The sequence below is a fragment of the Thermobia domestica genome, chromosome 5, assembly GCF_964235325.1.
Source record: "Thermobia domestica chromosome 5, izTheDome1.hap1.1, whole genome shotgun sequence".
NCBI lineage: Eukaryota > Metazoa > Arthropoda > Insecta > Zygentoma > Lepismatidae > Thermobia > Thermobia domestica.
Window position 1 is genome coordinate 241420087 of NC_137458.1, and position 26065 is coordinate 241446151.

Below are 26065 nucleotides of genomic sequence, written 5' to 3' on the forward strand. Positions count from 1 at the left end.
ATTTATCGTGAAACGCACAAAATTATTGGATATTAATAATACATCCACCTAAATAATATGGCACACTTAACTATTATGCTACAACTAATGAACTATAATTTTTCAAGGTTATTCATAACATCAGAATAATTTACCCAATGTTTTCGTTCATTTGAAACTGAATACATATTAAGGCAAATCTTGTACAGGGTGTTCCAAAAATCCCGAATCATAATATATTATGCAAATGCATAATGTAACAGGTCGGTAGACAAAATGGGAAGATACCGTCAGAAGAAATATAGCCTTCAGTAAATGATTTGATAAATAACTCCCTATGTAGTTGACATAATATGTATGTAGTACAATATGTAAAGAGAAAAGAATAATTATAGTTACGTTTATCTTTGATCTCCTATGTACTATTACATTCAGAAGTTTTTCTTTCCTTTTTACTTTTTTTCCCAGAGCTTTAAATAAATTTTAATGTTCGATTTGCGAGATGAAGGTTTGGATATATACACTTCTGTTTGAGCGGCTCGGGTGAACATAAAGGTATGTCACATTTTGTAACTTTCGAGTAAACTGAAATAGAAGGTTTAACATTCCCAAACAATTCAATGCTGACACATACCAAACAAACTTTCCCTTTCAACTGCAGGTACATTTCCAAAATTAAACTATCTACATACTCTTCTGTGGTTTGATGTGGTGCTTACCATTATGACCACCCGAGCCGCTCATTTTTCAGCCCACTTTTACCGTAGTGCCTGAACCACTACCAAATCTTACGACTTTTGCCATTAAAAATTTAACATCTCGTTTTCTAAAATTTCATAATTCGTAAAGTATTTTGCTGAATCAGTTCTAGATTTCAATTTGAATAATGCAGTTATTTCCTTATTCATTATGCCGTTATTTTTATTTAAACTTCTACATTCAACAATCCCATTATGTATGTATGTTCAAATGGAAGTTACGTAAGTGGTCCCCTAAGCCACCTACTGGAGGCAAGAAACGTAGTGAGAAAGGGTCTGCCATGTATAATGTGATTCTTGATTTATTTATTGTTAGAGTGATTAGCAGGTCACTCAATAATAGGGTTAATGGACAGGTCACTATTGAAGAGTTTCTTTCTCGTCATTAAGAAGTATGATTTTCTATGATGAAATGGGTCTAGGTCAAAACCCCCACAGCCAAAACCCCCACACTCAAGAAATGTCAAAACACCCACACAAACGGTCATAACCCCCACACAAATGGACAAATCTCCCAAACGCACGAACGGTCAAAACCCCCACAGCCAAAACCCCCACACCCAAGAAATGTCAAAACGCCCACACGATCGGTCATAACCCCCACACAAATGGACAAATCTCCCAAACGCACGAACGGTCAAAACCCCCACAGCCAAAACCCCCACACTCAAGAAATGTCAAAACGCCCACACAATCGGTCAAAACCCCCACACAAATGGACAAAACAGCCACACATAGCAACGGTCATAATCCCCACATAAATGGACAAAACTCCCACAAAATCGGACAAATCCCCCACACTCTGAAATGATCGTCATTTCATGTCTTTGTTGCGGCTCTTTAAGACGCCCAAGAAGAATAGTTGCAACATCAGTTTAAGTGGAATAAAAGATGTTATTAAAAAGTACAAGGGCAATACATGAGTATGGGGGTTTTGTCAATTTGTGTGGCAGTTGAGATTATTTCTGCATGTGGGAGTTTTGCCCATTTGTGTGGGGGTTTTGTCCATTTATGTGGGGATTGTGACCGTTGCTATGTGTGGCTGTTTTGTCCATTTGTGTGGGAGTTACGACCGTTGGAGGTTATGACCGACTACCAGTGTGGGGGTTTTGGCTGTGGGGGTTATGACCGTTCGTGTATTTGGGAGATTTGTCCATTTGTGTGGGGGTTATGACCGATCGTGTGGGCGTTTTGACATTTCTTGAGTGTGGGGGTTTTGGCTGTGGGGGTTTTGACCGTTCGTGCGTTTGGGAGATTTGTCCATTTGTGTGGGGGTTATGACCGTTTGTGTGGGCGTTTTGACATTTCTTGAGTGTGGGGGTTTTGACGGTTCCCGATGAAATACGTACCCACTAATTCCACTGGATATAATTACAGAAAAGAGTTAACCAGGTAATACAAACTTGAGTAGTGATTCAGATCCCACTTATGTCCCGTTTCATGTATCAAAGAAGAAATATTTATTTACAAGGGTGGATTGGGAAGTACGTGGCCTGACTAGGAAGAAAGCAATTATTTTGTTTGTATACATTAGCTGCGTAGCTATATACGTTAATAGTCAGTGTGTAAAATTTCATTTCTATATTGTTTCAGACGAGGAGTTTATAAGGCGCTAAGTTGGCGGAAGTGACGAAAATTAGTGACGTGGAGAAAATCGAGTATCGAGCTGTCATTAATTGCCTGCATAAAAAGAGCTTAACACTACAGGAAATTCAAATGAACTTAGTTAGAGATATTAGAAGACTCCGCGCCCTCCTACTCCATGGTGAAAAAGTGAGTAGCTGAATTTAAGAGTGGTAGAAACAGCATTGAAGATGACCCCAGCCAGCATCGACCAGTACAGAAAATTTCAATGAAATTTGTGACCTTATTTTGAATGACCGCAGAATCAAAGTCCGAAAGATAGCTAAGTCTGTGGGCACTTTCTATGAGCAAGCACAAAAAAAAATAAATAAATAAATAAAAATAAATAAAAAATTAAAAATAAAATAAAAATAGAAATAAAATAATAAATAAATAAATAATAAAAAAGAAATAGTCTTTTCTAAGGTGTCCGCGAAATGCGTACGCAAGTTTCTTTTATTTGAACACAAACGCAACCGATTCACCCTTTCCCGTGATTGTTTGAAACTGTTTGAAAGTGAGCCAGAGGAGATTATTGATATATTTGTGACTATGGACGAGACATAGATACACCATCAAACGCCAGAATCAAAACAACAATCGAAGCAATGGAAACGACCTGGGTCTCCAAAGAAAGCCAAACAAGTTTTGTCGGCAAAGAAGGTTATGGCATCAATTTTTTGGGATGCTATTGGCATTATCCTGATTGATTTCTTAGAAAAAGGAAAGACTGTCAATTCTGAATACTACTGCACTCTTCTGCGACGTTTGCGTGAGGAAATCAGAATTAAAAGGCCAGGAATGCTACGAAGAAATGTGTTGTTTCACCAGGACAATGCGCGCGTTCACATATCTCTTGCATCCACGACATAAATTAATTCCCGTGGGTTCGAACTGTTGCTGCATATGCCCTATTCGCTTGATCTTTCTCCCTCAGACTTTCACTTGTTTAGAAACCTGAAAAAGTTTTTGAGGAGTCAGTGATTCTCTTTGGATGCAGAGGTGAAAAGTGCTGTACTGGGATATTTGACAGGGCTCGAGGAATCGGTTTTTTAAAAGTGCTATAGAAGCGTTACTGGAGAGGTGGCGTAATGTATATCAGCCAAGGGGAAATACTTGAAAAAATAAAACATAATTTATCCAGATATTTTCTAATTTTGCAGATCAGCTTATGAACTTTCCAATCCACCTTCGTATCGGATATTATACGACTTTAACGGGAATAGCAGTTTGAGCTTCTGTTGCGTGTTTGCTTACTTTAAGACTAGCTTTAATGCCCGTTCTTCATACGGGGAGATTATGTTTATGTAAAATATTTGAACCCCTTGCTCCCCTTAGGATGAGTATAGGGAGTGAATTTCAACTTAAACGGCATTTGCAGTGTCACTATTCAACTTATCAATTGGAAGCTAATGTCGACGTTTTGTATTAGTTTTACATGTCACCCTCTTTCCACCGTAGCCCATACTAGGGGTTAGCTGAACGTGGACTTGAACGGCATTGGGAGTGTTGCTAATAATCTAAGCAACCCCGAAAACTATGAATTAGATACTAATATCGATTGTTTTCGACTATTTTTACATGTCTCCCCTCATGCCTTCTCCTTTTTTTTTTTTTTTTTTTTTAACCAAAAAGGTATTAAAACATTTAGGTCAGAATCCACTAACGTACCAAAAATCATCAAAAGTGATGTAGTGGTCTCGGAAGAGTTAGTCATTAAACATTATTAAACATACCCCTCACACTTCACCTCCTTGACGAAAATGTGCTAAAGACGTTAGTGAGGCCAAGGTACAGTACACTCATATACCAAAAAAATTAAATTCCCTCCTCTTAAAATGGGAAAGTTCAAAGACACTGGGACACGGAGTGCTTATTTTAAATGAATGACTTACTGTATATACCAAGTTTTATCCTTCTAAGTTGACAGGATCATGAGATACTTGATTTTTCGCTAACTTTTGACTCCAGCTCCTTCTTTGGATACTCAACTTAATTAAGGTAGCATAATAACAATTTAAGATAAGCCATCCAGTCATGTGTTAAAATCATGAAAATCATTGCAACCTAGGAGAATTTCACGGACAAAATAAATATATAATTTATTATTCAATTTTAGAGATTTCCTGTAGATTTACATATAACTGTACAATTATACAATTACAGGTACAATTATATGTAACTCTCCAGGAAATCTCTAAAATTGAATAATAAATTATATATATCTTGCTATCCATGAAATTGAATCAATATTTTTAATGTGTGAGTGAAGTAGTTAGTGATTTCTTGTTATTTTTAATATGTGACAAATAATCACTTCCTTGGAGAATATTTTAGTGATCTTGAAAGAAAAACGCCGATTGAAAGATAACAAGAGGTGCTGGGTTCATGTCTGAGTGGATACCTAGAAAATTTATTATCTAATTGCTTTCAACTACATTCCTCGGTTGGACAAGCACAGGAAAGGTTTCTTGCTTCCCGATTGAATATTAAAACATATATGATAAAAAAAAATGTAATTCATGAGTTAACTTTTAACCGTTATGAAGTCTAAGATGAAAGACTATTTTGTTTCTGTTCTGCAGCTTTTCAGCTTCTCCAAGTTGATTTCTCCCCTGTGAACGTATGGGAATCTGAAACAAAACCACTTACAAACAATTCCAGCATATACGACAATTATACGGTGTGTTCTTGATAGAGAGAGTCAACATTTAGTTTCCATACATGTAGACTATAGTTTGTATCCCAGCCTGAATAATATTTTCCAAAGCACAATAGCACAGGTTAATATACCAAAATTTACAAGTATAATAATATGATTTTTTTTAAAGAATAAAATGTTAGCAATCCATTCGTTATGTCCTTGTTTAGTAGAGGTGTATTCCATTGTAATGACAAGAATTAGGGCCAAGGAGTTTATTCTCTTATATGCGGAGGCGAAAAACGCTGCATTGCGTTTCTTCATTGGTATAAAAGTCCAATTAGGCTCCTATTGCGTGAAGAAAATGGGGTCTTTCCCTTCTTAAATAATAAACAAGTCAAGAGTTGATTACAATTCTGAAAACTGTGATAAGAAGGAAAGGGACAAAGAATAACCAGGTACTTAAAAGTCCTTCGTTTTATACAAACAGCTATTCAACCGAGCGCTTGACGATCAATTCTTTCGAGAAAAAAAAAGAACAAATACTTTTACCTGATTACGTCAGCTATGTGCTGTTCAAATCAAATGAAAAATTGAAAAAGATTGTATCGTGGAAGCACATGTTAATCTTCCCCGCCCTCCAACAGTGTTTTCCCCAAGAGATTGATAGAAAAGTTGCCAAGATAATTGACCATGTCATCTTTTTCTCCTATCATCCCCTCGCCCCTTACCACACTTCTGAATGAGCTAAGAAACCCAGCCCACAGAGCATAACATTTGCAATTCTGTTGTCCGGCACGTAAGGTTTATTGATCTTAGCTTTTTGTGATTTGCGTGAAAGGAGAAGAAATCAATGTGGCTGGCTTAACATATACATACCTGAGTGGTAACCACATTCAAGATGGCTTCTGTGTTTGTGCTTCTAGTGACCATGTCGTTTGCGTGTTATAATGTTGGAAAACCGATTTAAAACGTTCTGAATTGTATTGTGAATGATTATAACTGTTTCTGGTAAGTTCAAATGCATTACAGTATATGGTTTAATGAAAAGTTGACAACATACTAAACGTACAATACAGTGTGGAAAAAATTTCACAAGCTGTCATTGTACTAACAACTGATTCCATACGCCAATGGTGTTTGTACTACGACATATTATGCCAAACGGCCATATTTAATATTAAATTCGTATTATTTTTATTGAATATTACCACAGAAAATGACATAATTATATAAACACGCGAAAAGTAATGTGATATCTTTAAACAATATATTTAAACTTTAGTTGACCTTGGTGATTGCATGCTTTTGTTGAATATTGGTACCAAACATTTTGAACCAAGTACACAATGTGAAATCTTTCAGTGCGTGTAGGACACACATCAGTCCATAACATGAATGCAAAGCTGAAAATGAAAATGAAAAAAAAAAAAAAAAAGTCTTTAATTCAAGTTTATACTTTCAAATACAGAGTCAGTGATGCTATATATGTGTCTGTTTGATGAACAATAAAACTGTTCGAAAGAATCACATAACTCTTACTCATGTAGAGCACAGCAAGGATCTGGAAAGAGTAATTTTTTACACTGCAAATACACGCGAAATTAATTAAATTTAGATGATTTTACGTAGAAGACAGGCCATTTTCAGTGCTTATAATATATTTAAAAATATCTGAAGTATTCGTTGTCCTTCACTTATATTAGTACCATATAAGATAAATTTAAAATATTTGAAATATTTTAATTCTTTTCCCTCTCTAGGGCGTGGAATATCCACTTATTTGAATATACGTATATGGATGGTTCGATCAAGTACGTCCATTAGATGTTTATCACCATCCCTGTTATAGAAGGTTTTTTTTTACAATTAAGTGTGAAAGTTTATTAGAATATTAATGAAAGGAAAGGAAATTAACAATATACCTATTTTCGTATTGAAAAGTCATCTATATTCGAGAGAAACATCGATAGAAGTAAGTCTACTTATTTTGTTGAATTCTGTACGTAGTTTACTGGGGTATAGTCAGTACTAAGGATGTACACAGGAAGTAGATCCTAAGGTTTCAAGCCTCTGTCCCCCCACCCCCGAGATTCCAACTTTTTTTGTAAATTGAGTCTAATTTTAGGAGTTATTTTTACAAACTTTAATATAATTTATCCTCACATTGGATTTGAAGCTCCCGAAAGCTTTGGATCCCTAAGATAAATTCCTATGTACCTACCTGAGTCTGCACTATCTCCATCCGACCTTATCTCGCCAAGTTTTCCCAGGGGCCCATTTTATAGGGGGAGGGATGCCAATTACAAGGGATTATACGAACACCTACAAATTTACCACTCTTCTCAAACATTTACTGTTTCCCAGAACATTTTATCATTTTGTACCCAAATTTAGCTTTTTCTCCGCAAATTTACCTTTCTGACCCCCAAATATACCTTTCTACCTCAAAATTCACCACGTTTAAGTTTGATTGTATAATTTGCAATGTAAATTATGATACGTCCCCATCCCCACAAAATATCATATGAGCAACTCCCTAAAATCCGCCTGTATGCACCTCTGTACAGGGGTAGCCAAATCTCTGTTCCAATTTGGGAAGAGGAAAGGGAAACGAATGAATCTCCCACCCCCCAGTTCGGTAGGTAGGTAGACTCCTAATCGACTTACCACGACTCTATACGTTTACAATGCTTTCAGTAGTTTATTTATGTGTTTGTTTGTTGGTTAGAGTAAAATCTTCTTACTTAAATTTCATGTTGTTCCATACTAACCAGAGCTCTGAAATGTACAGATATGTAAACCCGATAACAATGCAATATTTTCATATAATTTTCTCTTCAGCTTATCATTTTAGTAACAAATTAATTAACTATGTATTTAGATTTCCTATATACGTCAGTTAATGAATAATTACTTCAATAGACAGCAGAGTAGTTCAGTTCTGGTTCGAGACCTCTATGTAGTGCCTTTAATGGAAAAGTCAGAAAATATGAGTAAAGAGTTGATAACAAGATATTGCGTAACCAGAGCCGTAGCTAGAGATTTCGGCGCCCGGGGGCGAAGTAGAATTCGGCGTCCCCTACACTCACCACACCAAGCCTTTCCGGTTTATTTTTTATATAAGAAACGCAACTCTTGTTATGGTATGTTGATTTTTTTTTTTTTATCAAGCTACTTGGACAGACCATTGCAACAGCTAAAAGCAATCATTATGTATTCTTTTACAAATATGAGCTATTTGCAAGAGGTGTATTTTGGATTTTTTGTTAAACTTGACAAAACTACCTTTGGTTGGTATACAGATCCACTTGGAGATCAGTTATGAAAATTTACGGTACAGCTATTTGTAACGTTTCATACTATAGATAAGAAGTGAAATTTCAATACATTAGAAACTATGTGTTTTTAAAATGTTCGAAATGGGTGACAGCATTAAATTTCCAGTAATAGTTATAAACTTCTGTAATTTTGTAATTTTATTCTGTATATGACCACACAAATAGCATTTTAATTTCGATTCTTTTAGTATCAGCAATTAAACGGGCTGAATTTGTTAATGATAGACTTTCTTTTATTACTCTTAAGGGTCGGTGGTGATATTATTGTTTTAAATGTACATGTCCCAACAGAAGATAAGGATGACGATATAAATGACACCTTTAAAGAAGAAGTATATCACGGGTATTCGACAAGTACCGCGATATCATATGAAAATTCTATTGGAGAATTTCAATGTGAAAGTAGGGCGACAGGATATTTTTAAACCGTTTATAGGGAAAGGGAATCTGCATAAGGAAAGTAATGATAACGTCGTTAGTTTCGTGAACTTTGGAACATCAAAAACCTTATCGTAAAGAGTACATAATTCCCACATCGCGACGTTCATACACATGGACCTCGTCAGGTGGAAGAACACACAATCAAATTGATCACGTTTTAGTAGATACCTGTAGATGAAGACAGTGTAGCATAATTGATGTTCGCTCGTTCAGAGAAACCGAATATGACACTGATCACTATCTGATAGCAACCATAACAAGAAAGAGAGAGAGAAAGAGAGATTATCGTTGAATAAAGAGAATATTCAACATCTGAAAACAGAGGTTTAGCTTAAAGAAATTAAAATGGAACCAGGAGAGAGAGGAATACCGGATTGAAGTGTAATAGATTCTCGTTTTCAGGTTTTGAGAGGACTAATGTTGAGGATACTTGGATTCAAATTAGAGATAGCATTAAAATTTCAGAAAGAGAAACATTGGGACACGCGGAAATACGTAGGGACAAATCATGGTTCGCCAGGCGAAGGGAAAATAGGCAAAATTGCGTTGGCTGCAAAAATCCGAAAGATATAACTACACTAAATTTCGTTGAAACCAGACGGGAAACTTCCAAAATGTTTAGAAGAGAGAAACGCGATTGTTTGAAAGCTTAAATTAATGAACTTGAAAATAATAGTACGTTAACTAAAAACATCGATACATGTTCAAGAGCATCAACGAATTTAAAGAAGGCTATCAACCTCGCGCGTAGAGAGACGGCGGAACAATTCTTACTGATACAGATAGCATCTGGAATAGATGGAAAGATTTCTGTGACGATTTGTTTAACACGCAGCTAAAAACTAAATTTGTGGGGAAAGGAAAATGCACAGTAGAATGATACATTTCAAAGCCTAGCCGAACAGAAGTAGAAACTGCTATAAAGAAATTAAAGAAACACAAATCTCCGGGTGTAGACAAAATTCCGGCTGAGTTCATTTTAGTTAGAGGGGAAAATTGTGGAACAAGATACACACTCTCATTTTCTTATCTGTAACAAGGAGGAATTCCCACAAGAGTGGAAAGAATGAATCATTGTTCCAATTCACAAGAAAGGCGACAAAGCGGATTGTAATAATTATCGATTCATTTCCCTTGTTTCAAAATCCTATAAAATCCTCTCAAGCATTTTATTAACAAGATTTATCCCATACACTGATAAAAATTATTGGAGATTATCAGTGTGTATTTAGGTGAAATCAATCAACATATACCATTCGAAAAATACTGTAAAAGAAATGAGAATATAATACCCCGGTACATCAACTATTTATTGATTTTAGAAAGACTTATGATTCTGTTAGGAGATAAGGACTGTTATTATACTACATTCTTGCAGAATTCGGAATAGCAAAAAAGCTAGTTAGATTACTTAAGATGTGTTCAAACCAATCCCGAAGTCCAAGTAGGAAAATTCTTGTCCACGAGCTTCCTCGTCAAGAATGACCTGAAACAATTTGAAGGCTATCGATATAACTATTCAACCTTATTCTGGAATACACTATAAGGAAAATTAAAGATAGCAACTAAGGGCTAAAGTTGAATGGTATTCACCAGGTTATGGCGTATGCTGATAATGTAAATCTGATAGAAGATGATAGGAGAACAATAGAAAGAAATGAGAGACATTATTAAATGCTTGCAGCTCTAGAAGTAAATGCAGAAAAAAACTAAATACATGGAAGTTCACTGGGGTCGTAATACGACAAATTGTGGATGCGTCAAAGTATCAAATAATATTTTTTGATAAATTGAATACTTTCAAGTATCTAGGATCAATATTAACAGACAAAAATCATATTCACGAAGAAATTAAATGTCGACTAAAAGCAGGGAATTCGTGTTATTATTCATTTCAAAATCTTTTGTCGTCGCGAATTCTGTCAAGGAATTTGAAGCTCAAAATATATAGAACGGTAAACATACCTGTTTTTCAGTATTGTTGCGAAACATAGTCGCTAGGTTTAGGGAAAGAACGCAAACTGAAAGTATTTAAGAATAAAAATATGAGAAGAATATTCGGACCCAAGAGAAACGGGTATAGGGAATGGCGGAAACTTCATAACGAGGAACTGCATAATTTATACCCTTTAACAAACATTGTCAGAGTCATCAAATCTAGGAGGCTCAGGTGGGCAGGTCATGTAGCGAGAATGAAAGGAAGTAGGAATGCTTTCAAAGTTTTGACTGGAAATCCAATCGGAAAACGACCATTAGGAAGACCTAGACGCAGATGGGAGGACAATATTAAGATGTATCTCGCAGAAATAGGAATACAAAGTAGAATCTGGATTCAGTTGGGTAAGACAGAAGTTATTTGAGAGGTTTTATGAACGCGGCATTGAACCTCCGGATTCTATAGGCCATAGAGTTAGTTCTTTTACGAAAAAAAAAAAAAAAACATTTTGTGAAATATAAAGGAAATTCAGAAGTTTCATGTTTTGTCTGTATGTAGATAGATAAAACAGAACATAGCTGATACATATGCACAGAAAACATATCCTGGCGATGCAACTAGTTGATGGAGAAATGATCCCAAGAAATTCCTTCAAATTGGAAGCATTTCAATGAAATAGTTAAAAAGAATCACTGGTAGTGATTAGTCTTTGAAAAAGACGAAATTCGTTGGATTAAGTTCTGACCCTTTTAGCCGCTACTCTACGATTTCGAATATGTTACTATTCCCCTTGTTTATCTTCATTTTTAATATTCCCGCGCAAACAGCAGATTGCGTGTGTGTCTCTTCATTACTCTCATTTGCATACTTTCATTCTTATCATCTTGATTAATCCCATTGGGTAGAAAAGCGTGATTAACCATATAAGCAAACTCATCACCGTCACAACACTGAACACTTATTTCAGACTTTGACCGTTTCCAATTTTGAAAACGCTCCTGCGCACACTATAAGTCATTAATCGACACCTTGTATATCACATCGTCATTAACAAATCGTATATAATAACTTTCTTTAAGTAATAAGTAAAAACTTGTTGTGACTGTTATTGAAAATTTTGGATTGCGAGCGGAGCGAGCAAGAAAATTTTTAACAAATGTATTTCTTTGCAAACCGACAACAATATTGATTTAATAGGGGCGTCAATTCTTTTACGGGGTGCCGCGTCTTTACTCTTTCTCGACTTCTTTTATTTCTTCTTGCTCGTTCGACGCCACCTTGGTTTCAGCGCCCGGGGCTACCGCCCCGCTCGCCCCTCCTAGCTAAGGCTCCGTGCGTAACGACTAAAAAGTAAACAATAACCGTAATAAAAAGCTATTTAAAACAATGCGCTTTTTAAAAAAATGCACTAAAATGATTCCTTTGTGGGATGAATAAAGAAATGAAACTACACTGAGAAACATTGTATATGGTGTACGTAAAATCGTATGCTACATTTGTAATCCTGTAGTTTTTGGACTTAACGTACAGCAAACGTATAACTGAAAACGTATCTTTTATAATACTTTCTGTATAAGTGTTCCATCTGTACGTACTTTCCGTATGAAACAATATAGGCGGACAGGATCTCACATATAAATGAACGTATTAGTGGGGTAGCTAAACCTCCGAAGTCGGGAAAATATTTCACTTCCGGATACCAGTCTGTCCTTTTCAGCGCAGTTGATTGGAACAGTTTTTGGAATGGTCAGATAAATTCCTTACAAGCTGAGATTTATCAATATAGTCTCATTAGTAAAATTGCTTCACATCTATTTTTGGTAGTAAAATGTCAAGGAAATCAATATGGTGTGGCATGACCGTATTTCCCTGGCGTATCTTTATTATTTATCAGGGTTTTTCAAGAAAATTTTTATAACTGCACATTGCTCCCTCCTAAATATATACAATGACAATGACATTTCTCAGTGTTAAAATTTCTGGAATCAAGTCATGCAGCTGGAAAGTTTGCTTCTATGCTTCATTTTTAGCATCCGAACATCTAATTACCACATGTTTTGGAGACATTAGAACTTATATGCCCATGGACATTTGCCCTGGATGCTGTCCATTATTCTCGGTGGTTGACTGTATTTGTTCGCACTCTGAACGAGTTACCAACCAGACATCCAGAGATTTACGCGGAATTCTGCAACGGCCATTTTACTAGTTCTAGAACGAGCATTGTTTTCATCTATCCCCGATGACCAATACCACAAACAAAACAATAAGCTTGTGAAAGGAAATGGAGGTGCCATAGGAATTCTGGATAAGAAAGACGCTTTATTGAAGTGGATGTTGGCAGGTCCTACACTTTCTGCAATGTTATCCAATTCCGAGGAGAGTATATTTTTCCAAGCGCGATCAACATCATCGCGACCACTGGATCACCACGAAGATACTAATGTTCATAATGAAAGATTTCGGAAGTACGTGAGAAATTTTATTGCTGCTCTAAATGAACATGGAAATCCATTTCAAGGCAGTGTGTTGGTATCAATTGACATTCGGCAGATAATGCCACAAGATGAAATGAGACAGAAAACTAAAGAATTGCATGAGAAGGTACTTCAGCAGTATGAGGAATACGTAACAAATCGTCTCGATTATATTAAACTCTCGATACACGATCTCATTCCGAAAAACAATATTTCAATATTCAACACACCCGCGAAGAAGAAATGTGCCACAAACGAGAAGACAGTGAATTTGCGAAGAGATTCAAATCTCTATTTGTAAATTGTTCATCGCATCGCAATCACGTGAAAGTGATATTTATCAGTTCTTTGCTCACGAGAACCAACCATGCCCCCTCTCTCTCTGACAACGGAAGACTACGTCAATCTGCTAATAAACACGACGTTCTGGAGTGTATTAACATCGAAGAGGAGGAGAGATTTGACGCACCTGACTTCAGTGCTACTGTTCTAGATGGTGCGGCTATAGTGCACATTCTTAAGATCGGTAAATCTAAGACGTTTCAAGACTACTTCCACCAAGTTTTTAAACCATATATAAATTATGTGTTGAAGACCATAACTCGAGTAGATGCCGTCTTTGATACGTACAAGTCCACTTCTCTTAAGAGCGATACCAGGCAAAGAAGAAAATGCAATAGAGGCCTTTACGTACATGTTCGGCCATCTACTCAAGTTCTTAGAAATTTTAGTGACTTTCTGAAAAAGGCAGTAACAAAGAACAGTTATTTACGCTTCTAGCGGAGCTGCTCACCCAAGAAATATATGATGGTAAAGAAGTTGTGTGTACTGTTGGCGAGAATGTTGTGACTTCATCCTTAGTGCTAGATGTGAGGGGTATTTCACCATCATGACATGAGGAAGCAGATGGACGACTTAAGTTACACGTCAAACATGCAGCTGAGCATGGTCACAGAGAAGTATGTATTCGAACTGTAGATGTTGTAGTAATTGCGATCGGTGTGTTTAGCAAGATACAGCACCTTGATGAACTATGGATTGACTATGGATGTGGAAAGTTCAGGCACTATATCGCAATTCATGATATCTGTTCTTGCCTATGTCCCCAGATCCCGAAAAATCTACCTGCATTTCATGCTTTTAGTGGGTGTGACACTGTGTCAGCATTCTCTGGAATAGGCAAACGAATGGCACGGAAAGCATGAATGCAGTACAGAGAAATGGATTCAGCATTTCAACATATGTACGAAATGGGTTTTGAGGTAGAGGAAGAGGTGCTTGCTGTTATTGAGCGGTATGTCGTTCTCTTATATGATAGAATGTCTCAATTGAATGATGTGAACGAGTGTAGACGGATACTGTACACGAAGAAAAATCGCGCAATAGAAAACATACCACCTACGAAGAATGCACTTATTCAGCATATAAAGCGTGCTGCTTTGCAAGCAAAACTATGGCACAATTATACAAATCATGAATATATGACACCAGATCCAGACAGCTATGGATGGAAACGAAGTGGAAATCAGTATACACCTATTTGGACAACAATTCCAGACACATCCAAAAGTTGTAAGCAACTCGTTGCATGTTCTTGCAAAAAGCGCTGCTCTACATGCAAGTGTGTGAAAAAGAGTTTACCATGCTCCTAACTGTGCACATGCGAAGGACACTGCTCTACAGCTGATTTTTCGTAAAATTAAGTTCAAATTGTTAACAACTTTTTCCTTTATTAACTATTGTAAATGCACTTAATAAATGTAAATGTATTTGTTTCAGTATTAAACAACTTAAAAATATTCTAATAAACTGAGTCACCTCTGAAACCTATAAATGGACATGAATTTTACACATGTAACGCTTTTCCTTCCTGATTTATGCTCAGCTTGAGCCTTATACGTAGGCCATTTCTGAAAATTTCGGCTTCCGGCAATCAAGCATATGTCTCACCATTCCAAAAACTGTTCCAATCAACTCAGTGACCTCGAAAACCTATAAATGGACACCAAATTTACACTTGTAGGACTTTTACTCCCTGATTTACTTCCATAAATAGCATTATAGGTCCGCCATCTTTAAAAATGGCGGCTTTGTCATTCATTATGTATTTTACATGTTAAGAAACTATTCCAATCGACTCAGCGTCATCAAAAACCAATAAATAGACACCGATCTTGCTCATTTGAGATACTTGCACCTGACTTATACCTCCTACACTTTGTGGTACAGGGCGGCCATTTTGGAAAATTCAGCCACGCCCACCCTAGAGCAGGAAAACCTGTGTCCCGGTCTTTTTCGATTTCTTATGACCTATACTTACTGCGCTGAAAAGGACAGACTGGTATCCGGAAGTGAAATATTTTTTCGCTAAGCTATCCCACTATATATAACATATAGCTGACGAAGGTAACATACATATATGTATGTAATATAGGGAAGACTTAGATATCAGACATCCTGCAACGGCATGCCTATGTAGCATACGGATAACGTATGCTCCGTACTTATTTCTGTAGTAAGCAAGAGTATCCCGTATTTTGTACAATATACCGCTGTCTGGAGAACGGATTTTTCTAAGTGTAAGACTAAAAGCATTGGGCGCAAGATAATCACTTTAATATACGTACATAAAAACTTTAGCTCTCAACCTTTAGGAGAGCATCCAATGGTTTTAGTCTTAGTTCTATTTCTTCATTCACTCAATTAAAGATCCTTTTAGTGCATTTTTTGGATCAAAAGATCCAATATATTTCAGACAGAAATTTTCTTATAGGCCTTATATCTGGAGAACTACATATAGTGTAGCCAAACCAAAACTACCACTTAACTCAGTATAATGTGCTTATTCCGTAAAAAAAAAAAAAAAAAAAAAAAAAAAAAAAAAAAAAAAAAGATTTAGGGGCCTTAAAAAATTTTTGGACTGTGATCCAAAAAATCCAATGTTATTCATTCAATTATAAATTTTCTTGTAGGCCTTATATCTGGATAACTACATATACTGTAACCAAACCAAACCTACCACTTAACTCAGTATGATGTGCTTATTTCGCAAAAAATACGCAATCTCGATTTAGGGTCCATTAAAAATTTTTGGCCCTCATTAAAAAAATTCCAATATATTTCATTCAATCAAATATTTTCTTGTACGCCTTATATCTCGAGAACTACATATAGTGCAGCCAAACCAAAACTACCACTTATCTCAGAATGATGTTCTTATTCCGTAAAAAATACGAAATCTCGATTTAGGGGCCATTAAAAATTTTTGTGGCCCCTGATCCAAAAAAATCCAATATATTTCATTCAATTACAAATCTTCTTGTACGCCTTATATCTCGATAACTACATATACTGTAGCCAAAGCAAAACTACCACTTAACTCAATATGGTGTGCTTATTCCGTAAAAATTATGAAATCTCGATTTAGGTGAATTCAAAAATTTTGTGGCTCCTGATCCAAAAAATCCAATATATTTCATTCCAACAAGTATTCCCTTGTACGCCCTATATCTCGAGAACTACATATAGTGCAGCCAAACCGAAACTACCACTAAACTCAGTATGATGTCCTTATTCTGTAAAAATACAAAATCTCGATTTAGGGGTCATTTAAAATTTTTGTGGCCCCTGATCCAAAAAATCCAATATATTTCATTCAACCAAACGTTTTCTTGTACGTCTTATATCTGGAGAACTGCATATAGTGTATCCAAACCAAAACTATCAGTTAACTCAGTTTGATGTGCTTATTCCGTAAAATATACGGAAACTCGATTTATCTAAAGCCCGTTCAAAAATTTTGTAGCTCCTGACCCAACATCTAACTATTGGCCAAGATCGCAATCTTTTGATCCATTTTTTGGATCATTCCTAAAAATTCTTGTTTAAAGCGTTGATTTTGTCTTTAACACTTTAGATATTGACATTAGCAATTGTACAGTAAAATCTATCAATCGGTCACCCATTTAATTTTTTCGTATGCCTATGAATCATACTATAGATGCAAATGTCTTAGATTTTGCCAAACACGGAAGTCGACTGTAAAAATCCGGTTTTGGATTGATTGTTTTAACAAAAGAGACACTGACCAAAGCTTAAAAACCACTTTATTTTAAATTATAATTTGTAACTGTTTCGGACATCTAGCATATCCTTCTTCAGACACTATCGAAAATAAATGAAAATACAGACATATATAAAAATATTGTTATGACTAAGTTTAAATTCTTTAACCGTCATATATAGTCATTGTTATGAAAAATTTTAAATTCTTTTAACAGACATATATATATATATATATATATATATATATATATATATATATATATATTGTCATTGTTGTACTTTTTTTATTTTTATTTATTTTTTTTAAAAAATTATTTATCTATTTATTTCTTATTTACTGAGGCCTTCAGCCAATCCCATAAGTCTTCGTGTTTTCGTGTTCACTTTACAATTAATCACGTTCCTTCATTTTTGGTTCTTATAAGGGCCTTTTTTTTTTAATTTTCTTTTTCTCTATGCTATTAAAACTTCCTTGCCATAATTCATTAATTGGTAAGCCTCCTGTCCAGTTCATCAGTTTATCTCTTCCTACCTTCTTTATCCAATCCCCTTCTTTCCACTTCCTTATTATCATTCTTTTCTCCATCTCCAATACTTCCGTCTTATCCCAATTAATTCCGTGATTGGTCTCCTTAACATGTTACTTTTTAGACATGACCGTAATAAAACAAGGAGAAGGGCTGGTTACGAGGTGGTACCAGAAAGAGTGCTCAGTGGGAGTGTACTGCAATGAGAAGAGCGACGTGGATAGGAGTACAAAGAGAAATTTCATAACAAATATGATAAGAAGAATAGAAATGCTGGAGGACGAAGAGGAAGGAAGGAAGGAGAGCATACAGAAATTCTACAGACAGAGAAGAACGGTTACAGCAAGAAAGAGTTAGAGAAGGAAGAAGAACGCAGGAAGAGGAAGAGAGGGAGAAAGAAGAATGAAGAGGATGAGAGTGGAAAATGGCATGGCATAGAAAGTATGGGAGAAGAAACTGAAGAATTTATTGAATAAAGGAGGGGTCAGAACTTATAGAAAGAGTGTAGAAACTTTATTAAGATCAATAAAGAAGAAGAATAGAAAAGGATCTAACAAGATTAATGAAGAGGAAAAAGGAGTAATCTACAGGGTATGATGTGAGGACTGCGATATGTCATATATAGGAGAGACAGGAAAGAGAATGAAAGAAAGAATAAAACAACATGAAGATGATGCTAGGAAGAAGAAAGATACCAAGGCAATATACAAACATGTTAAGGAGACGAATCACGGAATTAATTGGGATAAGACGGAAGTATTGGAGATGGAGAAAAGATTGATAATAAGGAAGTGGAAAGAAGGGGATTGGATAAAGAAGGTAGGAACAGATAAACTGATGAACTGGACAGGAGGCTTACCAATTAATGAATTATGGCAAGGAAGTTTTAATAGCATAGAGAAACAAAAAATTAAAAAAAAGGCCCTTATAAGAACCAAAAATGAAGGAACGTGATTAATTGTAAAGTGAACACGAAAACACGAAGACTTATGGGATTGGCTGAAGGCCTCAGTAAATAAGAAATAAATAGATAAATAATTTTTTAAAAAAAATAAATAAAAATAAAAAAAGTACAACAATGACAATATATATATATATATATATATATATATATATATATATATATATATATATATATGTCTGTTAAAAGAATTTAAAATTTTTCATAACAATGACTATATATATGACGGTTAAAGAATTTAAACTTAGTCATAACAATATTTATATATATGTGTGTATTTTCATTTATTTTTGATAGTGTCCGAAGAAGGATATGCTAGATATCCGAAACAGTTACAAATTTTTCTTACATATTTGTTTTAACATAAAAGTCGCATTAAAGCAGAAGACGACGAATTCATAAAAGGAATCATTAATTATTCTTCAGTCTTGTTCAAAGCACAATTAGTAAAATAAAAACATTTTAAGATTTCACCACAATCAACAGCACCATCAAGAAGATTGTAAAAGCTGCCACTCCTAGAACACACATCATTTTCCGACTTCTTTTCTGATGTTTCTCTGCTTTCTGCAGCTGCTGAAGTCCTTCTTGTACCTGCACTTGGCCTTGTTCTATGTTGTAGTCTATTCGATCTAATACAGTTCCCGGTATTAGCCATGACTTCAAACAATATATATTTATCCAAACTGGATTCAAAACATTCTTCATGAACATAGTCAAAGTGGTTGTCAGCCTCCTCGGATATGTCTCCTTCCGTCTTATTGTTTGTTATAGAAGAAAAATCTCGTCCAGTTCTTTACCAGGAGGTAATGTGCCTAAGATCGATGACACATTCCCGCGCTGGATGGCGATGCTGATACGTTGGAAAAGGAATGCAGTAGCTCGGGGGTCACCAGTTTTGATTGCTATTCGATGACCAACTTCATTAATTAAATTAAATCCTTCGTGACCCCAAGACCCACTGGTTTCTATTGCTACTGTTACAAACCAATATTTGTCCAATAGGTTTGAGTATTTTAGTCTTTTGTCTGATTCTCTGTGAGCGGCGACGAGACCTGCCTGAATTGAAGAATGGGGTAAGTTGGAAGGAGCAAACGTATCGGAACATGTGAAATCCCAGACTAGTGCTTTTCCATTTTTCCACGGTACCAAGGTCATGCCATCAGGCCTTTTACCATCAGAGCGGCAACAACCATTTGGTTCTTTTATTGAAGGAACTCCCGCTGAAACGAGGGCTCTACAAATAATGTCGTTTACAATATGATGTCGAGATTGTCTTCCCGCACTTTTTTTACATGAAAGGCCATGTAATCCTTTATTATCAACATATGCGTTGCAAGCAGGACAAAAGTGAGGCTCACAAATATTAGCACCTAAGCGCAGAGCTGTAGCAATACGAAAGCTCTCATTAGAAAGGTGTAGCCCGAGTGTGTGAGAAGGTAGGGCTTGAAGCCATGCTCCGTTTTTGGAGGAAGAGACAGCTAACAGCCTGGCTTTGTCATCTGGGTTATTAGTTGATGATAGGAGTGAAGATAAACGAAGCTTGACTATAGGTTCATCCCAAACAGACTGAACATGTCTTTTGTCGATAGGTGGGGGATCCATTCCAACCAGACTAGTCCATTTATCGGTGCATTCTTGTACATCTCGAATCGAGTCTAAGTCAACTTCCTGTTGAAGAAGAGATCCAATTAGTTCTCGTGAGCCATAGAATGATGCGAGGAAAGAAGGTATGGCGATATCCATGGCTCGACGAATCCCAAGGCCTCCATTCTCAACTGGTAAGGAAGCTTGTAACCATGAACTGTCTTTCAAAGAACAGTTTAGAATGGATTCCAGTCCTGTTCTAAGAGTGTGGTCGAATTTGTCAAGTAATTTATCATCCTGCCAAGAAGGGGAGCAACGGAGGAAATACAGTAATCTTGGAAGTGAGAGTGAAGCTCGTAGTAAATAATAAGCGGAGTGTGCAGAAAGTTTTGATAATTGAGAAAAGAAGAATTCTAATTTTGATATCTTGTCCAATAAAATTTTGCTCCTTGATTCGGTAGAGATGGCAGCCCCTAAAAGTTCCGCATTGGTAGGTGATAAGAGTTTGATACCAGGTGCTACTTCGTTAAACTTTTCATAAAGGTCATGGACTTCATCAGCTCTGGCGCTCAGAAAACTCACTTCACATTTGGCAGAGTTAAGAAACAATCCAATAGATGAAGCTTCTAGACGAATTTTATTAAAAGCGCGTAGTACTACGTCGATATTTCCAGCTATGGTACCGTCATCCAAGTACCAGATATTTAAATCTGTGTTAATATCCTTAATAATGTGATGGATTGTTAGGGCGAACAGTGCTGGTCCAAGTGGGTCGCCTTGCTGTACTCCACGTTGTGAGTGAATTATGTTATCCCTTATAAAAAGATTGCTTGGTTCGGAGTAGCATTGGTAGATGTATGGATAGTACGTTGGAAAGTTAGTTTTAACAGATTGTAACATTGAGTCGCGGTTGAGTTCATTGAAGGCGTTGCGGAAGTCAATTTTCAAAAATGCTTTCACTTCAGTATGGGAAGATGAGTAGTACATTCTGGCAGCATGTACGGCTGATTCTGCTCCGAATGGTATACAGACCCCAAGTTGGTGTGGTGATAGTATATTAATTAATGAATCTCGTATCCGGAAGCAGATAATTTTTGCTGATAAGCGTCTCCAAACATTGCCAACAGCTATTGGGCGAATTCCACCGCTTTTCTTCTTCAGTGCTATAAGTGAAGCACCAAAAAAAATTGGTCGTAAAATGGTCGGCACTTTCCCAGATATAATTAAGTGCATAAATTCACAAATGGATGTGGTTAACCGTTCCCTTGAATCAAAGTCTTGATTTATAAGTAGATCTTTTAAGATTGAGGGACGGAGATTATCCATTCCGCCTGCCGAACCAGAGGGGAAGGATTTTATAGCCTTTAATAATTCGATGGAAGAGACTTTAGTTACTGTAGTCGAGTCCTCAGGTGGTTCGGGATTGATGAATGAGTGAACGTGGGCTGGATGTTTTTCTCGTAGAGCATGTAGTACTGACGTATCTGGCGTAGCCACAGTCATCGGATATCAGTAGTCTGATAGCGCCACGTATATCACCATCTGCTAATTTTTGTTCGATGCTTTTCGTATTGATTGAACCGGATTTTTGTGGTTTGCGAAGTTCGTTGGTCACTCGATGCTGCTTTGTTAATACTTCACGCTGATGTTCCCTCCAGTTTCTAACTCTTAGCTTCATCCAAGTGGTGAGATTACTTACTTTCTCAGAACGCGGTGGAATGCAAAGCACTGCGTAGGGGAAAACTAAAAGGTCGATCCAAGAATCAACATTATTGGTGTTGTTGATATTACGAATAATATCACATAGAGAATCAGCTACCGATGAACGAGCACCGCGCGGGACACGACGATGAACCGGAACATTAGCCTTCAAATAAGACATAAGATCATTCATTTTGGTTAAAAGTTCAGAAGAATTGTCACTGAAATCTAAGGTTAATAAATCCGAAATATAGTTGGTAGGCTGTTGAAGTTTCACGTTACTGTCCTTACTCTTGCGTGTCGCGTGATGACATTTCCCTGTGTGAATGGATAAGCCTCTTTGGCTAAGAAAATGTTTATTACAATGAGCACATTGCACATCGTTTGAAATGTTTGATGTATCCATATTATGGTTATATGTTATTAAAATTGTTTTGTTTCACTCATTGTTATTGTTGAAAATTTCAAACATACACTTTTAACGAATAGTAACTGATAAAAATGCACTTTTCGTTTTTCCGTTGCACTAGATTTCATTGTTAAAGATTACGGAATTTTAACGTTCATTAGGCCTATTTTTTATTTCTTTATAATAAAATAACCACAACACCAATTTTAATACGGATTTCGCCACTTTCACCTCGGAGACATCATGCACACCCATATACGACTCAAACTCGTCAATCGAAGATATTTCCTCATTTTAGGACAGAAACCACACAGAGAACACTTTTGGATTCCACACTGGTGTCAACAATAAACAACAATAGTGAGGTAATCTGTTACAAATTATAATTTAAAATAAAGTGGTTTTTAAGCTTTGGTCAGTGTCTCTTTTATTTAAAAAATCAGGTGTAATACTATTACTAATAGAATAATAAATACGTTTTATAGCCTATATTGTATTAACAAAAACGAAAAATTGTTTAATTTGTCTTCTATCAAACACACACAGAATTAAAGTTATAATGAATGTAAATGTTAAGATGTAATCGCAATCACACATTCAATGAAATGAAATGAAATCTTTCAGTTTAACGTCTCTCGATTATGCCCTTTAGGCTAAGGGAGACGATGATTAAATCAAGTGAATGATGATGGAAGAATTGGCGGAATGATAATGTGGAAGAAAACGGGAGTACCTCGAGAAAACCCACGGACATGATGTTGCCCGCCACAAACTTCCTTGCTTTGGGATCAAAACAGGGACCCCACGCATCAGAGGTAAGCGCTTTACCACTGAGCCACCATGGCCCTCAAACACACATTAAAAAAAACTTCAATTACTATAGGAAAACGGCTTTCTGTAGCCCTAACATTTATTTACTTAGTTTTATGTCCCATTCTTATGCCATGTAAGCTAAAGGAGATGAATGGTGGACTGAGATCATGGATGGGAACTGAAAAATCCCGAGAAAACTCTCGTACACGATGTTGTCCACCACAAACTCACATGGTCTGGAATCAAACCATAAACCTTTCGCCCCAGAGCTAAGCGCTCTATCACTGAGTCATCCAAGTACATCATAGAGAAAAATGTCAAAAATCGTTTGCTTAAAATTGGCTAAAGCTAGAAAAGGTTACAAAATATTTGTTTCTGACTCACCACATTGGTTGTTTAATTTACTTATTAGGATTAGAATTTAGATTTCTAGATTTTCGGCATCTATGGCCATGTTAGCCCGTTACGTATCAGGGATGATATACTTCGGCGATATCACACTACCCGAAGAAAGGGAAGGAAGGAAGCGGCCTGTGTATGTTAGGTACCATGCCGGTATTTGTCTGATGTGAATGAGGAAAACCCAAGAAGACCTCACTCAGGATGACTGGCTTGAAAAAATATTAACAATTTTGCGACCAAATGTCTCCACCGCGAATCGAATCCGGGACCACTCGCACTAAAGACCAGAGCGTTAGCCACTACGCTACGCGGGGTCACACTAACATTTACTTATGTTCTCCCGTGAGAGATTCTTATCTAAAATATAATATTTACACTATTTTGTAGCTTATTGAGTGTCGCTATGTTTTAGTTAAAGTTTTTTTTTAAAAAAAATCAACAATGTTTAAGAGTTCGTACATCTTATTTATTTACTTGTACTTATTTTGTCCTCAATTCAGAGAGAGAGAGAGAGCCAAGGAGCTCCTCACAATTACACTCTGATTTATGAGTTCCAGGGAAAGCTACTAGCAGAAAAAGCAATAGAGGAAACGCTATGAGGAGCGAAATTCACTCAATTTATCCACCTAATGTTTTATTGTTTTCACAATAGCATGTGACAAGAAAGTTGCGTGCCAAATAATAAAAGATTTTCTTGTCTCTTACATACGCACGCAAAATACGTAACTGTGGTGAAATGATTATACAGAGCCTTATCAATTTAATGGAAACACCTAAAAAAGAATTGAAACCAGGCCCGTAGCCAGCCCAAAAATGTAGAGGGGGCCGGTAGAAGTTAGGGGGCCCGAGCTCACCATATTATAGTTCATCAAATAGTAACATCAGCAATTCATCATTTCTACTCTTGAATGTTTAAGTATTTTGCTTCTACTTAATTATATTATCACCTCTACACACACACACACGCCCATTAAGTTAACATTCTGTAATCTACATGAAAAAAACGTGAATTTTATTAAATGGGTATTACTAACTACACGAATTAGAATTAAAATATAAATGTTTTAATAGTCGCACATGTAATGCTAACATTAAGATCAAGAACGAGAGATGATCTACTGTGAAATAAGGAAATTCAACTTTATTTAAGCACTTGTTTAGGGTTAACTTGCGAAATTGCCCGTCCGTTTTCATCAAAATTTTGAAAATTTACCTAGAAGAATTCGATAATTTGATTGCTTGTGTGCTTGATAACATGTAAGTGAAGCGTAATTTATGTGTAATATCTTTTCATAAGCGGTTATAAAGATGGGACTAATTCGCAAGTAGAGGGAACTACTTGTCTCTAGGTTCAGGACGGTTGGATTGTGGATAATTTTCGAGTAAACATACCTGCAAGTGTACAGGGTCTTTGCGCTGGATGTGAATGACAGTACTAACATTTGTAAAACATGATTTTATCCGGGTAAGCGAAGCCTCTCAGACCCAGTAGCATCATATATATATATTTTTTTCGAATTTCTCAATAACCATAAATATTGCGATGACATAAAATTCTGAATTCTTCTATCTTTAGTCGGAGTTAAAGTCATGAACATATCGAGTTGGTAAGGTTAATAGAGTTGGTAAGGCCCCAGTTGCCCGTCTACGTTACAGAAATATCTTGCCCGGACAAGGGTTAATCTTTTGAATATTCATGGCTTAATGAATGAAAGAACAAAGACCACCAACAATCGTTGACGAGTTGCTGCTTGAGATAGGAGAGCTCTGCAAACTACGGTACGTACTAAGGTAAGTGCGAAGTAGACATAACCTAACCTAAGTAACCTAGTAGTGCGTTATCCCACCTTACTTCAGCTTCTCGCTTCGCTCGTTCTTTCCTCTCAACTCCGCACTCCCCATTAACTACCCACAACCGTGCTCCGCGCGGCCCGCCAGTCTCCCCTTTATGCTAACAATGGATTCCCATATGTAATTGTGTTTCCTCCCCCATACTCAAGCCCTCGAGGTAACGTAACAGAACATAAAGTGAGTAAAGTTTAAGTAGAAATTGATGATAGTAGATTTTATTATGGTTTTTGTTGAAAATTAGGTGGGCGTGTAATTTTTTTTAAAAATATTTATACTAAGTTCTTGTTTAAAATCTTAAATTAAACTCCTTTTATATAAATGAACCACCTGCATACTATACCAAGAAGACACATACCAAAACAGCTTTAAAAAATACTATAATGTTATTCAAATCTACACTGAGAAAAAAATGTATGCGGCATACGTAATATCGTAGATTACATTTGTAAATCCTGTAGTTTTTGGACTTAACGTACAGCAAGCGTATAACTGAAAACGCATGTTTTATAATACTGTCTGTATAATAGTGTTGCCACGAGACGAGACGAGACGA

General features: G+C 36.3%; 1 protein-coding gene across 1 annotated transcript in view; it reads left to right on the plus strand.

Annotated features, from left to right (window-relative positions):
* Positions 1-5886: 5886 nt before the first annotated feature.
* The window catches only part of LOC145686495 (armadillo repeat-containing protein 2), a 166148-nt gene continuing 145969 nt past the window's right edge, over positions 5887-26065 (plus strand). Inside the window, exon 1 of the mRNA XM_081759870.1 lies at positions 5887-6012. The gene's annotated coding sequence lies outside the window, so the exon portion shown is untranslated. The remainder of the gene's footprint in view (positions 6013-26065) is intronic.